Here is a 16,510-nt window from a genome sequence, read left to right on the forward strand (position 1 = left end):
TTTCGAGTTTTTACTTCTATCTCTGCATTAGTCTGGATCACAATAATGTCAATCATATTATCGGTAATAAAACACGAAAAGCATCGAAGAGGGTCTAATTCATTTTTGTATGATCAGGTAGGTCCAGGTCTAACATGAACAATATCTTTTGCAGCTTCGTGAATTTGACTTTATTGATGACCACTTGTGTTTGTTTTTCCCACAAAGAATTGCACACGATGATCGTACTATCAAATCACTGCATTGTACGGTTGCGGTGTCCTCAATAAACTTAACGGGAGATGTATCACTACTTGCCTGAAGGTTCCTGTTGGGTCAAAATAGAAACATCTTCATCTCTATCCGTTTCATAAGCTAGATCAACTTCGACATGCCTTCTTGCTCACTCCCTGATGAATTTACGTCAGCGTTTTCATCTTGTAATATTAACTGACGTATTGTATCTATAATAATAAGAAGCAATATCAATAAAATAAATCCACAATAGAAAAAACGCAAAACTTTACAAACTAATAATAATACAAAATGTCACATTAATACTAACCTTCCTCGACCCGACGAACCATGGTTGCTGGTATGGTGCGCATAAAACTTTACCGTCCGTCGCAAGGGCAACGGAAGTGCGATTGCACGCGCTAAAGTTAGCACGACTTTTTAAATGCCGCGTCGTCAAATCGACGAGGGTTCGTAATCCAGGGTTAAGATCACTTTTGCATGCGTTTGAACCAATTAAGCGTTTTTTAACATTCCGCTTGTGGTACCTTCAAAACATGTGATTTGTATGCATCTACCACTTATTCAGGTAGGAATAAGAGATATAAGTACGTTTTTGTTTGAACTGATGAGCGAGAGCTCGCATTGTCGTGGTAGAGGATGATTCGTCTTCTGCGATTGGCTCTCCTGATTTTTTTCGAATTGTTCTGGCAAACAAATGCATGTGTATCATTCAAAATTGATCGTTCTACATTCCTCTAATGGAACGGCAACACATGTCCAGTTATTCCGAAAAAAGAAGCGACCATTTACTTCGAGGTGCTTCGTACGCAACTTTTGTTGGATTTGGCTCGTCTTGAAAGACGAAACATACTGAATGTATGCGAGTGGAAATAATGTCTCAATTTCACGATGACGATCTTGCATACTACAGCGAAACACGGTGACTCGAGATGGTTCTTCATCACCAAAATTCGAAGCGAGTTGAAATAGCATTCGTATGTCAACACGTTCTGAGGAAGTTCACCATTAAAAATATTCATTTTTATTATGGCAATATGAAAATTGGTATATTAACATCAGTGTTATCATATCTCAAAACTTACTCCCTCGTATCAGTTTATTTTTAGTTGAGAAACGAGAATTTTGATTCGGAATTTTTACACTCATCGCAAGAAGGGAACAAGGCAAATGTTTACAATAAATAAATATTACAATAAGTGCTCAAGGATTATATAAAAATAACTGAAATTAAAAAAAAATAAACTCACCCATAAAAATGCTATGGCTACAAATGGCAGCTGATAATAATAAAATCTTACCTAAAAAATCAAAATCTGGTGTGATATATGAAAAGAGTAGTTAGTGGTTCTTTTTTGATAATAACAACACTATACTAGTACGGCCACGTTGAACTCGTTGAACTGTGGATATTAATTAATGATGGTTGATTTTCCTCTCTCAAAATATTTTACAATCAAACAATTGTGGCTCAAATTTGATTTTTGGTAACCTTTAACCATCAGACTCAGAACAGATGGTATATTCCTGTCGAAGCGTTAATGTTTTAACTCTCCAAAATCAATATATTACGTCGTTTCGAAAAGTAGATTTATATGTTTTTTTTTCAATTTCTCTAGAAGTTTCCTCCGATTCATATTGTTTTTATGAAATCTTTCTGGATTTGTTTATAGTTTGAATCATTGTTTCAAAATAACTCCTCCCGACGAACACCTCCCTGCCCTTGTTTTGCTACTGATCGATTTCAATTATAATAGGTAAGATACACTTAAAGAGTAGTGTGGAAATCCAATAGAAGAGTTCTTCTTTTATAATTCATTGCGACGTTCTATTGAAATTTGCAATAATAGATTGAAAGTAAGCTAGATAAAGAGCATTCATTATAATAATTTCAAAATATTTTGAAATTCCAGTGATAACACTAAATATTCCATAATTTTGTATGCATAAATATGTATGTCTAAATATATCATCATTAATTCAATAACATCAAAAGATCAGTTTGTTTGATATATACATATTTGTTTTAAAATATTCCAGTTTCCAGTTATTATTAACAAGAGCATAATTCATGTGATTACCTAGATAATCTTGCTGAATTTAGCCAATTCGCCATATGATCGTTTAAGATTTGAAAAATTTTAGGACTGAGCTCAACTAGTTCTTCCTATACGCGATAGGATTAACTAGTATAGCCTAGGCCAAACTAGTTGATCCTGATATAAACACGCGCACTCTAGTCTAGAACAAACTAGTACGGCCTAGTCTGAAGATTATAGTATATCTAGAAAGTCAAAATAATCGATGAAGTAGGTTAGATTAGGCAAAGCAAAGAACACCATGTAAAATTAAATAACAATTTTAAAAATTGAGATTCCAAAAATACTTATTATTTGTTATTGCATAATTGTTTATATTTCCAATTAGAGAGTTTTTTATAGGAAGACCTAGTTTAGCCTAGGCAAAACTAGTTTATCCTGAAATCGGCTTTGGCAATGGTGCCTTACCCAAAATTTTTGTACCTTTATAAGTATATTTGTTAAGTTTAACGCATCAGTATTTGCTGTTGAGTCGTAAAAAGTCTTCACAGTATTATAAGATTAGTAATAAAATGGCGACATTTACACCAACGAAAAGATATTCCAATAATTCTCTACTATCAGTGAATGAAAAACTTATTATTTTAAATGTACACGATTGTATAAAATACGATACCCGAAATTTACTGTACAAAAAACTGTCGACCGATGTTCCCGAATGACTTGAGTTGGAAAGTCCACCGTTTTTAAATTATTGCGGTGTTGAAAGATAGCAGGCCAAGTAGAACCTCCCAAGAAAAGTCCAACCAAACCAGTAAAAATCCTTGATGAAGAAACCAAAAGTGTAATTCGAAGAAAAGTTCTTCGCTCTTTTCATTTAAAAAAGAAATACCCACCCTAGATAAGATTTTAATGGAGCTTGACCAGGATGACAGTATTCCGTTGAAACTTTTATGAACCACTTTAAGAAATATGGATTTTGCCTGGGAAAAGCATAACCGTAAAGCACTTTCACTGGAAAGCGATGAAATTGTTTGCTGGCGACGAAAATATTTAAAAAGTATAAAGTAGTACAGAACAAAGCAGAAGAAAATATTTTATCTTGATGAGACGTGGATTAATGAAGGTTATACAGTACCAAAAATGTTGCCAGACAAAAATATAACCAGTGCTCGCCAAGCTTTCATGGAAGGCCTGTCAATGGGTATTAAGTTGCCTCCTTCATTTAAAGGGAAAAGACTAATAATCGTTCATATTGTAAGCGAAGAGAGATTTTTAAAAGAAAGTTTGCTAACTTTTCAGTCGTGCCATACAGGAGATTACCACGAGGACATGGATTGGGGTATTTTTGAAGACTACTTTGGTGAAATGATAAAATATCTTCCGACTGATTCAGTAGTAGTTATGGATAACGCAAGCTATCATTCTCGACGCATAGAGAATCTTGGCGAAAACAAGAAATTATTGACTGGTTAACCACTAAAAGTTTGAATTTGAAGATAATTGGGTAAAAAAAGAACTATTAGCTATAGTAAATTTACACAAACAATGTTTAACATAAACATAGTGTAACTGTGCTGCGCACACCGCCATTTCATTGCGAACTAAATCCTATAGAACTTATATGGGCACAAGTGAAAAGATTTGTAGCAAGACACAACACGACATTTAAAATGAAAGACGTTAAGCTACTGTTTTATCAAGCCATTAAGGAGGTGACAACAGAGAACTGGCGAAAAACAGTCCAGCATGTCATTAAAGAAGAGGAGAAAATGTGGGATCTTGACTACTTGATCGATCGGACCGTCCACCCGTTAATTATAACCCGGACGGTCTTCCTGCACTAGATAAAAAGAAAGAATTTTACAATGAAATCAATGCCAAACTATGAAAGTGGCTTAAATATTCGTTGGGTCACTCTGTGGTCCCTTTGCATACCTAATGAGATTTTATTGCTCTATACATTTTTGAAATAAACTATATAATATATACTTTCATGCTAATCACGAATTGCAAATTAGCTTGAAGAATACAGAGAAAAATGTAATGAAATACAGGGTATTCTATTTGGAGACAGTATCTTATAAATGATACAATTATTTTTCACAGTTTTCGTGTTTAGATGTTTATAAACATATTTATTTATTAATAGCTTTATTACATTGGTTTTTTCCACGTAAAGAAATATTTTAGAAGATAGTCAATTGAACTAACTTTCGTTTTCTAATCACCACTCTTCACTTTTTAAAGAAATAACGCAAAAATAATAACTTTGAGAAATCTTTGCTAAAAAGTAAAGTTAGTAACCACCACCACGATCGCATACCGCGACTCTTTAACCGAACATGTCGTTCAAATATTCAATAGCGTTCAAGTTAAATATTCTTTATAATTAAAATTCTAATTATTAAATTAATAACTCTATTAATTTATTAAGTTGATTTTGTTGACTTTATTTAAAATTCCTTTAAATTTGAAATAAGTTGATGAATAAAAATAGTCCATTTTGGCGGCTAAGTTCAAGTATGAAATATGAGCTGGGCATATGGAGTTAGCAGTCAAGCATTCGTTGCTTACTAGTTACAATTTGAAGTCACTATCTTCATTATTAATAATTTAATGATTCAATGTGGATAAGGATTTTTTTAAAATTTTGAAAAAATCGAAATATCTCGAAAATATTTTTTTTGTATAAGTTATTGTCCACCAATATTATCTTTCATATAGAATTTGAAAATAAAATAAAAACTATTAAGTTCTATTTTAAATAACAACGTTCTGCTTCCGGTATAATCGAAATAAATGTCACATTCAGAATAACATTATAATTGAACCCATCGAAAACCTGTAGCTTCGTAATTTGAAAATTTTTAACAAAACTATATCGGCCATTATTTTTTATAAAAATTTTATCGCAACACCTTGTATACATAGAAATATACTTACATTTTTAAGAATTATTTAAGTTACTAACGGTTACCCTGACCGCATTAACTTGAAATTTATCAGACAATGCGGTATTATTCAGTCGCCGAACTACAAATACTTAATTAATAGTCAAATAGATGTAGTCAATTATATTGCTTAACATTTTTTTAGAACTCTTATGCAAGAACATACGTATATAACATTCCAAATATAAGAATTTTGAATGAAGCTGACATTGTGCAATCGGTTTTTTGCGCCTTGCCAAAATTGTAAATTGTACGCTTTAAAAGTATAAGTTCAATTCAATATGCAGGTGTAGATACAGAGTGATTCTCATTTATATGAAGACTGGTTGTGCTCATATCTTTGTTTCTTCAAGACCATCAGATATTCATCGATCGTACTTGGTAATGGATATAAGCATTTTAAAATATATTGAAATTTGCTAAGATGCGTCCGCCTTTTACCAAAAGTGTTTGAAAGGAATAAATGAAGATTTTTTCGTTTTCACATACTACCCGAATCGTGGATTTGTTTTGTAGTTTTTCGATTCTCCAATACTTTATTTGTTTCGTGACGATTTGGGCAATATTTTCTGACATATCTACAGTTAAAATAGGTTTACAATGACGAATTTATCACCATCTAAAGGTATGTTTTATAGTAGATATAAAAGAATAATAATACGTGATTATCAAAATATGCAAAAAAAGTTTATTTAGTTTATTTATTTTTTTTTTTCTAAAAGGTTTCCTTTATTTGACAAATATTTGTGATTGATTAGCCAGGAAAAGAAGGAGTTATTTAATTGATTCCAGTACTCCCAGCGACTTTTAATTTCTTGGTAATCTGTAAGAGATATTATGTCATAAAAAATTAACATACTAAATATTACACACCGGATAATAATTTTAAACTAATGTTGAAACTTCGCGAGTTAAAAAAAATTTCAATGTCCAAATTATGACTCTTTCTCCAAGCTCACCAAACTTGGGGAGGATGAGATTAAAGTTAGAGAAATAGAAGAGGCTATTGGCATATTAAAAGAACGCATTTGCCATATACCGATAGAAGAATTATGCATGCGTAAGCTGCACTGAAGTGCCGCGTTTGCTCACTTTGGACCAAAGGTACACTTTTCCTAGGCGCTATTGACGCGGCTTAAGTAGAATTTTTTTCTGTTGATTCATAACTGTAAATAAAACTTGGATCCACCACTACAATCCTGAAACGAACAAACTGCCAAGACAGTAAAACTGCATAGGGCTAACCTGCTCCAAAAAAGATCAAAACGGTATCTGTTTCCTTATCTTTAAGTTGAAAAATGTAAATAATTATTGAAAAAAATATCTTGTTTCTTTGTTAGGTCAAAATTTTTACATACAATTCTCGTAATACTGTCATTACAAGGTTGGATTGATTTAAATTAGCTGATTTTATAATTGAAATTATGAATTAAACTTTTGTTATGCTTCCATATAAAGCAAAATAACATATAAATATACATACAAATATGTTTGAAAAAATAATAATATGCCACCAAAATTCCAAAAAATTAACTTAATTACTTTCGACTATAAAAAATAAAATTTTCATCCTTTTCCTATTCCCAGTTTGTTATTTGAATAGGAATGAACAAATCTCAATGAACTGAGTTTTATAATAAAGAAATCTACAGATAAGCTCTATAGTTTCGATGATATTAAAACATTGAAGTCTTTCAATTTAAATAACTATCTCCATGTTTTTATAATAAATCAGCGATATTTGTTTCTTTTTTCATGAAAATCAAGTTTTATATAATCATCATATCATCCCTATGATTATTGGTTATAATTTAATTTGAAACATTATTAATTCACATTCCCAGACCAAGAGTCTCTAATGCAATTTTCCCATTCTATCCATTTCCATTAGGTGTGCTGGACAAACATTTTTTCAAATAATTCAAGCCACCTGATATATACGAGGGCTGTTATTTAAGTTTTAAATTATGGCAACACTGATGTGCATATGTCAAATGTGACATTTCCATCATAAAGTTTGACATTTTTAATGGGTAACTTACTCAGAACTTGTTGTCATACGGAGGGATATTTGAGTTGCTTACTGATACTTGAAACATTCATCTTAGTCGAAAAATGCAATTAATCCACGAACATTTTCGTGCAATGATTTTCGACTTGACGTGAATCAAACTGTGCCGATTAACTCGCTTCGTCTTTTAGTGGACTTTTTGAATTCAATCGTGGTCACACTTCGCTACAGGATGAATTTCGTGAAGGTCGTCGAAAATTGGCTGTTTTACCAGAAAACATCGATGCTGTGCGTTAACTGATATTGCAAGATCACTATGTGACATACCGAGGCATTAGCTCCAATCGCATACATTCAATATTGCATGAACATTTGGCTATCAAAAAGATTTGTTCGCGTTGGATACCGCATAATTTGACAATCGTTATAAAATAAGCGTGTCGATTAGTGAAGAGAAATGCTGAAAAAATTCAATCGCAGTGCTTTAAAAGACGTCTATAAGATCATGATAGGCGAAGAATCATGGGTCTATGCTTATCAACCCGAAACTAAACAACAATCGTCTGTATGGGTCTTTCAAGATGAGCCAAATCCAAGAAAAGTAGTTCGTGCGAGAAGCACTTCGAAGCAAATAGTCGCCTGGTGCATTAGAGCAATGTAGAACGGTCAATTCTGAATGGTACACCAGTATTTGTTTTTCAGAAGTATTCAAAAAAATCAGGGAAACCAAACGCAAAATACGAGTTATCTACACCACTACAATGGAAGCTCTCACACAACAGTCCAAAGAGTGAAAACATCGTATTGATGGGTAATCCGCCGTAGAATCCTTGTTTGGCATCCAATAATGTTTTATTATTCCCGCAGATCAAAAATAAATTGCGAGTTCAACGTACACCTGAAGAAGTGTTGATTCTTTTGAATAACATGTTTTGGTACCTCAATCGGAATGAAAAAAATGCTTAGAAAATTGGTTCAAACTCATTCAAAAGTGTATTGATTTTAATGGAGAATATTTTGAAAAACAATAAAGCCATATCCAATTATAAATATTTGTTTTTATTAGTACATCTCAAAACTTAAGTAGCAACCCTCGTATAGTATACAATGTTACTCCAAAATAACTTATATAAAATACGTTCATATTATCGCTTTCCCATACACTAATATTAAAAAAATATTCTATATTTAATAATTCCAAACTCATTTAACGTTGCAATTATTTAAGAATGGTTTATTTCAAAAAAGTAGTAGGTTTTTACGAATATCCATCCTAGGAGAATTTAGGATAAGGTAGCCCACTTATTTAATACAGTTTGCAGGATTGTGAATTTGTTTGATTAAATAGGTTGAACTAAAATTCCGCCTGGAACTGGTCGGCCAAAGAACGTAGTTAATGATGGATACTTGGATGTTGTGCAAAGTTTTGTAGAAAATCTTTACATCGCGCTGCGATAACCAAGTTAATGTCTTCTAATTGTGTAATTGTAAATGTTGTTGTAGTGATAGTAGTAAATTGTATGTTTCGTAGGCCCTTCTATTTGACGAAATTGCAACGAAACAGTGCCTTGCATTCTCAAGATAGAAAGATGAAGTTTTAGGAGAAAGAAGTGAAGTAATGGCTAATTTAGTTTACCTAGAATATTCCAATATTTTTCACTTTCTCAACTTCTGGTGTGAAAGGTTCCCAATTGAAACAAATATTGTACGACAACTTGAAAGAGTTTTTTAAGTGCCTGAAAATTAAATATATATTTGCCTTATAAATTTATGCATTGATTTTAATCACATAAAATGACAGAACAGACGAAGATATCAAAATAAACATAAGAACCGAATTTCTGGGGAACTATCTATATTTTTTCTGACATTTATCGTATTAATTTTATTTTATTTTCCAATTGTAATAAGTAGGGTTCGGATTTCTATGATTTTTATGCAAATTATTTGAAATATGCGCATACATATGCACTAATTTTTGGTAAAATATGCACTAAAATTTCGAAGTACGTAAAAAAAGTCAATAAATGAATTCGTTTTCATTTATCAACAAAATATTTATACTTATGCACATGTTATTTTTAGCTACTATTAAAAAAATTATATTAATACTTGCAATAACATTTTTTTCTAAAGTCTCGACATTAGAAGATTGTCTTCGTCCAATGGATGTGGGATGTGGGATGACCAGTGGGAACTGATTTCTGATTTCTTTGGCAAACCTATATTCATGAGCAAGTGTAGTGTATCAAATTAAGATGAAATACGTTTAGGTGAATATGTTGTACCTATTAATAAATGTTCATTGTGTTTTTGAAATTTTCTGTTTTCTGTATCCACAGTCTTTTCATTTTGCGTTAAGTGATGTAATCGGGATGTGATTCTTTGAAATACTTCTCAGGAGAGCTTGTAAAACTTCAAGTTATTCAACTTATTCAATTATATATTCGAAATGAATTGAACTTATTCATTTTTAGCAGAATTGTATATCGAAATATATAACAAAATTTATACTAATACTTACGACTTCTTAACTCAACTGCATCACTCTTTCACAGATATTATATAATACCTATTATTGTAAATGACTGTTTTACAGAATCGTTTTAAACAACAAACATATCATCCCTATTAAGAAAAGAATTAGGATCGACAGTGAGTTTTGGGGAAACCTGACGATTCCCACTACTGATTGATAAGTGATACCTGGAATTTGATATAATAGTTTCCAAAAGTAAATATATATTTGACAAAATACGTATATCTAATTTGAAAAATAAGTTAAAATATGTGAGCCACATTAAAACATGCAAGAAATCTAAAAATGCATATTGCATATAATCTAAGCATCAGTAATAGGTTTAAGAGCGATGAATGTAATTGTCTTCTTCCCTCAGAAAACAATTTTACCCAACAAATACAAAATAACTTTTTTATGAATAGATGTAGAATTCTTTTAACAAAAATAATTCTTATTTTTGATCGATTTTATAAACCTGATATATGGATCAGAGAAATATATTATGTTAATCAAAAAAACGTCTCGTAAAATATCATTTCTAAAATTGTTAGGTAAAACTAACTGTGAACCACACAGCCTCTTATAAAGTTTATTAAATATCTTACTTTGCTGTTATTTATTTATTTCGAACAAGCGCGGATCCAGAGGGTCATGACCCCCCATAAACCCTGGTTAATTAATGTAGTAAAGTAGGAACATGTAAACTACGAATTATTTTACACCGTGAATAAAGGGAGCCAATATCCCCAAATATTTCGAATATCAAAACAATACCTAATAAAACAAAAAGGGGATTTAAAATCGCCCCTTTCTTAAGAAGTCATGAACTTATTTAAATTGAAAATATTTTTGCCCAAAATGTGAATCGATGAAAACATTCAAATCTTAGATGAACTTTCAACCTTCTATAAATGAATTTCGCCTCCATTTTGTTCATTAAAGAAAGAACACAGCCTTTGGAAATCTAAATGGAATAGGTGTGCCGTAAATGAAGTCCCTAGTTGTTTTTTGAGATAATACGCCGGGTAAAATTGTGGTTACGATCATCAATGGCAGAAGACTGTCTCGTAGGTTTAGCTCTGCTAAGGACATTCATCACGACATTGAGATCAACTGTGACAGAGTCATTGATCGGTTTTCTAAGGCAACAAGAAAGTTAGATTTCATATTATAAATTTGTAATAGCTGTTGGAGTTGTATTAATATCCATTTCCGTATGTACATAATAGCATAGTTTAATTTTTAATAAATTACTTTGGTAAAATTGTCATTATCTGTAGTCCTTAGATCCTTAGTCCGTCTAACTTCAATTACCTAATAAGATCTAGTTTTGAATTATAATTGATAAACGTTATTATAATTATTTAACAAGTCAAAATAGACTCAAAAAAAACCTTTCGGATCATTTCTCAGTTATTCAATTGTAATGAAGAACTACCTTAGACTAAACAACAATATACAGTATACTGATGGACGTTGTGATATATGATTCAAAATCGATAAGGAATTGAGGTATAAAGTAAAAAATGCGTGAGATTCGTCATTGTGCTGACAAAAACAACGTAATTAACTTATATTTTGTGGGTAAAAGGCTTAAAATGCCATGTCTTTGGGGGAGGACTCGTCCTAATACTAATGACCCCCTCTTTGTCAAGACCCTGGATCCGCCCTTGATGTCGAAAATACTTTGCTTAACTTCGTGTAGCCGGTAAATCTCCGTTTTGTTCTTTTGACAATAATTTCTAATATTGAAAATCAAACTGAAACCGTTCTTATATATAAATTGAAACTTGTGATGTGCATATCTAGTATTTCCAAATAAATATCTTTGTTATTTCGTTTTAGTACATGAATTAAAGAGGAAAACAGAAATATCACTGGTTTAATAACATTGTTGATTATTTTTTCCCTCTTGCTATAACGCGTTCATAAAAACTGCTTGTTCTATGAGCACTACTAGAGCATTTAATTATATATATATATATTATTTTTTTACATAAAATTTAAACATAAATTTACATTCCATCTTCTTTGTCAACACTCTCAACATTTTCCAATAATTCGTTGAGCGAGAGTTGAGTGAAAACCAATTCATCGTAAATAACGTCAAAGTGTTGATTGAGGAGTAATTGATATCTATCTCTTTTTTTCAAACTATCTCCATATTCGATTGTATGATAGGGACATTTTATTTGTATCAATCTTATCTTTTTAACTCCATTTCCAGCGAATCAACAATTTTCACTAATACTCCAACGGTCCGTTTCTTTCTGTAGAAGTTGCGGTTGTGCACTATATTTTACACCGTTGAATATAGTAACTTGTTCAATTTACTTTTTGTTTTAATTAAATTCGAACACCATCGTTCCACCAATTCTTGGTACACGTTATTCACTATTTATTTAGCACTAGACCATAAATAATGCCTTCTTCTTATATCTATACCTCTGGAATATATTTGGAAACTAACACATTTTAGGGATTACTTTCGAGTTCATGCTCATCTACGCATTTCCTACGGTTAGAAAAAAACTTTAAAGTTGAAATTTACACTGAAGAAATAATGATATCAATTTATAACTTATTCCAAGTGGAAAGAAGAAAATTCCATATTAAAAATATACTATGATATACAATAGTTATTCATGATGGTGTTTTTTGTAAACAACATTATTCATAGAATCTGCAAGTGAATACACTGTCAAACAGCTATTACAATAATGACATTCATTCACGATCATTATTCCAAAAAAGTAGTTTTGTTGTATTTCAAATTTTATCCAGCAAACATAGTTCATCTTACGAAAACGTCTAAGAAAAATATATTAAGTCTGACGTGGCCCTGAGACTACCCGGCTGTTATCAAATGATTTACAACTTGACGGTTACTATCAGTAAGACGATTGTTTCATTGCATAAATAGGGCAAAAGCTGGTTTTTCAATTGCAATATTTAATTCAATACGTTCATATGATTCAAAGCTTAAAATTTTCTCCCCAACAAAATCAGTTAAAAAATATCGACAAAATTTCAATTCTATATTTTGCAACAGCCCAACTTCATAAAATCGCCTTCACTCTTAATAATATCCAAAAGGTAATTCGATCTATTGTTATGACTACTCTTTCTCAAATCCATTCTCGTTATTTAGATATCGTAAATTCAAAACACGTGGCAAGTTGAACAAACAGTCTGATTTAGATATTAGCATTAAATAAAAATGTTGCTTGATCACAAACAATATTAATTAGGTTATAAGATTAGTAAACAACTATTATTCGCAAATCATGCTTTCAAGAATTTTTTCTCGTTATACATTATTCCATAAATCGAACGCTTACAGAATAGAATTATTATCAAGGGGGACAAGACTGTTCCTCTTTTTAAAGTCTATTATTATTATTCATTTTTCCTTGGTCGGTTAGTTTCGAAGTGTTCTTGAAGCAGTGCGCCACGTTTTCTCTATTTTTTTTTCTCTCTAAGTACCTTGAACTACCTTGCGAAGCACACAAAAAGTTTGGCACACACATACGCATGCTTATTATATTTAATTACTGCAAGTATAAGTTAATATTATCAAGCGAGTGAGTTCGAGTTGGGTGATTAAAATATCTATGTAAGTCAGACTTTATACCGCTTATTAATTTTAAACCTATAAATTAAATTATAACGTGTTTCATAATAACTTTCTATAATAATAATTCTATTTATATTCGATAGAAAAACAGGACTTCATGGGTCGAAAAAGATTTTATTATTTATTATAGCATTAAGCAAGCCTTTTTCACGAATTTTCACATCCAATCGTTCCAAAACATTACTTTACTGCTAGCAAAATTCCTTTCGTATCCCAAAAAACTAATTTTATCACATTCTTATCTGATTTTTGGCCCCTTATTCGAAGTACCAGATTCGCGCCACTTGTTTTGATTCGGGATCATAGTGGGAGACCCAAATCTCATATACAGTAATGGACTAAATCCTTTTTAGCCTTTCTAAAATGCTCCACATGTTGGTGTGTTATATTCTTGAGCATATTTTGGCCCCGTATTCGAATCTGCCCTACTTGTTATGATTCGGAATCATAGTGAGAGACCCAAGTCTCAAAACGTAGTGTTTTACACTGTGATACAACCAATAAGTGTGCACTGTGTATTGTACGAAACATAACTGATTATGAGGGAAAGAAAGAGAAAAAATATCTCTTTCCTGCCTCCACAGTAATACAAAACATAACTTTCTTTTTTTTGTCTTCACACTTCACACGTTCGTATCGCCCTATTCCGAATATTTAGCATCCTCTTGAGATCTTCTTTCATGCCATATTTCTGGTGGTCTGTCTAGTAGTGGTCTGTATGGTTTCTGTTTTTTCGCCCATTTTGTCCATCAGTTTTCTGGCATTCTTTCGACATGATCGTTCCAACTTCATTTACGTTTTCTACCAATATCACTTCATCTTGAATTCCTAGTTCTGTAACATTCTGACTTATCATTCTAACTTTGAGACTCACTATCTTAATTGTTTTCGGCTATTCGATTTCAGTCGTACTCGTTATTCCTTATGGCCCCTCCACACTCTCGCGAGAATCTCAGCGAGAACGTAGTGAGAACTTTTTTTGGGTATAAACTCTGGATGGACGCTGAAGTGACTGCGGCAAGTTTATTGTTACGCGCATTTGCATATTATAATTATGCATATATTAAAGAGAAAAGAATGAATAAAAAGAAGTGGAGAAAAATCATTCAAATAGGCGAATCACTCGTTACTGAGAAACATGCGAGTGTGGAGTCAATAAACCTTCTCGTTTGTTCTCACGTTCTCGCGCTGTTCTCACGTTCTCGCGCTGTTCTCCATCTTTGCCCGGAGAACAGTGCGAGGACTACGCGAATCGGTTCCACATTCGCATTTCTCACATGTTTCTTGCGTTCTCGCGAGAGTGTGGAGGGGCCTTTATAATTTTGTATTCGCAAGATTTTCCATAATAGAATCATAAGAACTAAGCTTTCAATTCGCGTAAATGAAGATTAAAGCACGTGATGCGCAGTTGACGTAAACACTTTTTGAAATCTTCTTAAAATTGGTTTTGTAGAATTGCACTCCAATACTACCTTTCTGTAGTTCAAGTAACACTGTTAATAATAAGTGTTCTCCATTAGTGTTCAGTATCCTTGAAATGTTTAGTTCTTATAAGAGATATTGACATTGACAATTTGCATAATTATATTGATCAAAATTCGTCTCCAACATGAATTTCAAAATAAAAATTTGTTTTAACCACAATAGATATCTCTAAAATAAGTAGCCGCTATCAATTTTTAGAATAGACATAAAAATTCAATTTTTGTATTGGATTCCGTTCCAGATTTATTGAATTTTTTTTCAATTTCTCATAGTTTGTTAATGCAATTTCATCGTTTTTTCATCGTATTGATTACCTTTCAATCCATTATCCAAATACTGTATGTATGTCTTGTCATTTTGAAGATTGTTTTTTTTAATTAAATATTTTCATAGAAATTTGTGATACCTTAAATCTCTAGCAGATAATTCCCTGATGATGAAAACATAATGGGGGCAGACTAACATTCAACGACATATTATAAGAGAACTCCGCTGTACTATTTAAAATAAAAAGCGCCATTTTGTTTTACGATATTGTCCGTCCACATGAGGTTAATCAAACACAAGATGTTTATCTTCCCCATGACCGTTACTCATAAATACATACATATTCTGTAACAATACACCCTACCCTGTATATATTCTCAATTTTTCATATTCTATATTAGCAAAACAACCGTCAAGACCGCATAATTCTGCTTTTCCTAGTTACAGTCGTTTAAAAACAAAATTAAAAATTGTTCATGTCAAAAAGTAGTAGTTTGTCTGTCATTAATTGTATTTGATTGTCATGACTCATGAATTATTACTCATTGTCATCAGTGAAAGGTGATTTTTATAATTAGGTAAATTTAACTATGTTCACCGAACAGGAATGAATAACTATTCTTATGATGAGTTATGGTGATTGTAAAAAAAATTAATGATGATGATGTGGATAACTTTGTTTAATGATACGTATCCAAAACACAACCAAAGTACGAAAACTTCAGTTCGGAGGGTGGTTGAACTAAAACCACACTCAAACTGGCTGACCAAAGACCGTAACTGATAAAGAAAAATGAAAATGTTATTGTAGAAGTTGCCAGTAATATTATTAAGTACAATTAGTGTCATCCTTATGAATTAACTGTGGTACAAGAATTTTTTTATCGAAAATGGAATTTTATAAAACCAAAATGCAAAATACATACCCTCATTGTATGAGTAAAATAATATTCTCAACCCTTGGACGTTCATCATTATGACAACGATGATGAAGTCAAAACAACCGTGTGGGGGGGAGGATTATCAAAAAGTATGCGGAATTTTTTAATTGCAGCATTTCAAAGCCAATTGGACAATATGACATGTGCCTTGCTTGATGTTAGTGAAAATTATGCTTTCTCAAAAAAGTAAAAAATATCTACACGTTATTATATTTCAAAACTGTACTTACTTAAACAACGTGCCTTATATTTTTTATTATATATTCATGTATTATAAATTACACAGGCCTGCATTTCTTAACACTTTGAAAATGAATTTAAAAATTTTAAGCGATTGGTTAGCGGTGATTTTAAATCTGCTTATAGTGCTTTTGTATCACATAACGTTATTTTTCGAAACAGTAAAATCACAAAATATAGA

The 16,510-nt window shown here is 31.7% G+C and overlaps 1 protein-coding gene across 3 annotated transcripts in view; it reads left to right on the top strand.

Moving 5' to 3' along the window:
- Positions 1-16,510, top strand: part of LOC130900321 (protein fem-1 homolog CG6966) — a 131,158-nt gene that overhangs the window by 81,956 nt on the left and 32,692 nt on the right. The window contains exon 1 of one of the 3 annotated variants that reach the window (XM_057810848.1): positions 13,354-13,375. The exons of the other annotated variants lie outside the window; for them this stretch is intronic. The gene's annotated coding sequence lies outside the window, so the exon portion shown is untranslated. Of the gene's footprint in view, positions 1-13,353; positions 13,376-16,510 lie in introns of those variants that run through there. 3 annotated transcript variants of the gene reach the window in all.

The sequence above is a fragment of the Diorhabda carinulata genome, chromosome 12 (assembly GCF_026250575.1).
Source record: "Diorhabda carinulata isolate Delta chromosome 12, icDioCari1.1, whole genome shotgun sequence".
In the NCBI taxonomy this organism is placed as follows: Eukaryota; Metazoa; Arthropoda; class Insecta; order Coleoptera; family Chrysomelidae; genus Diorhabda; species Diorhabda carinulata.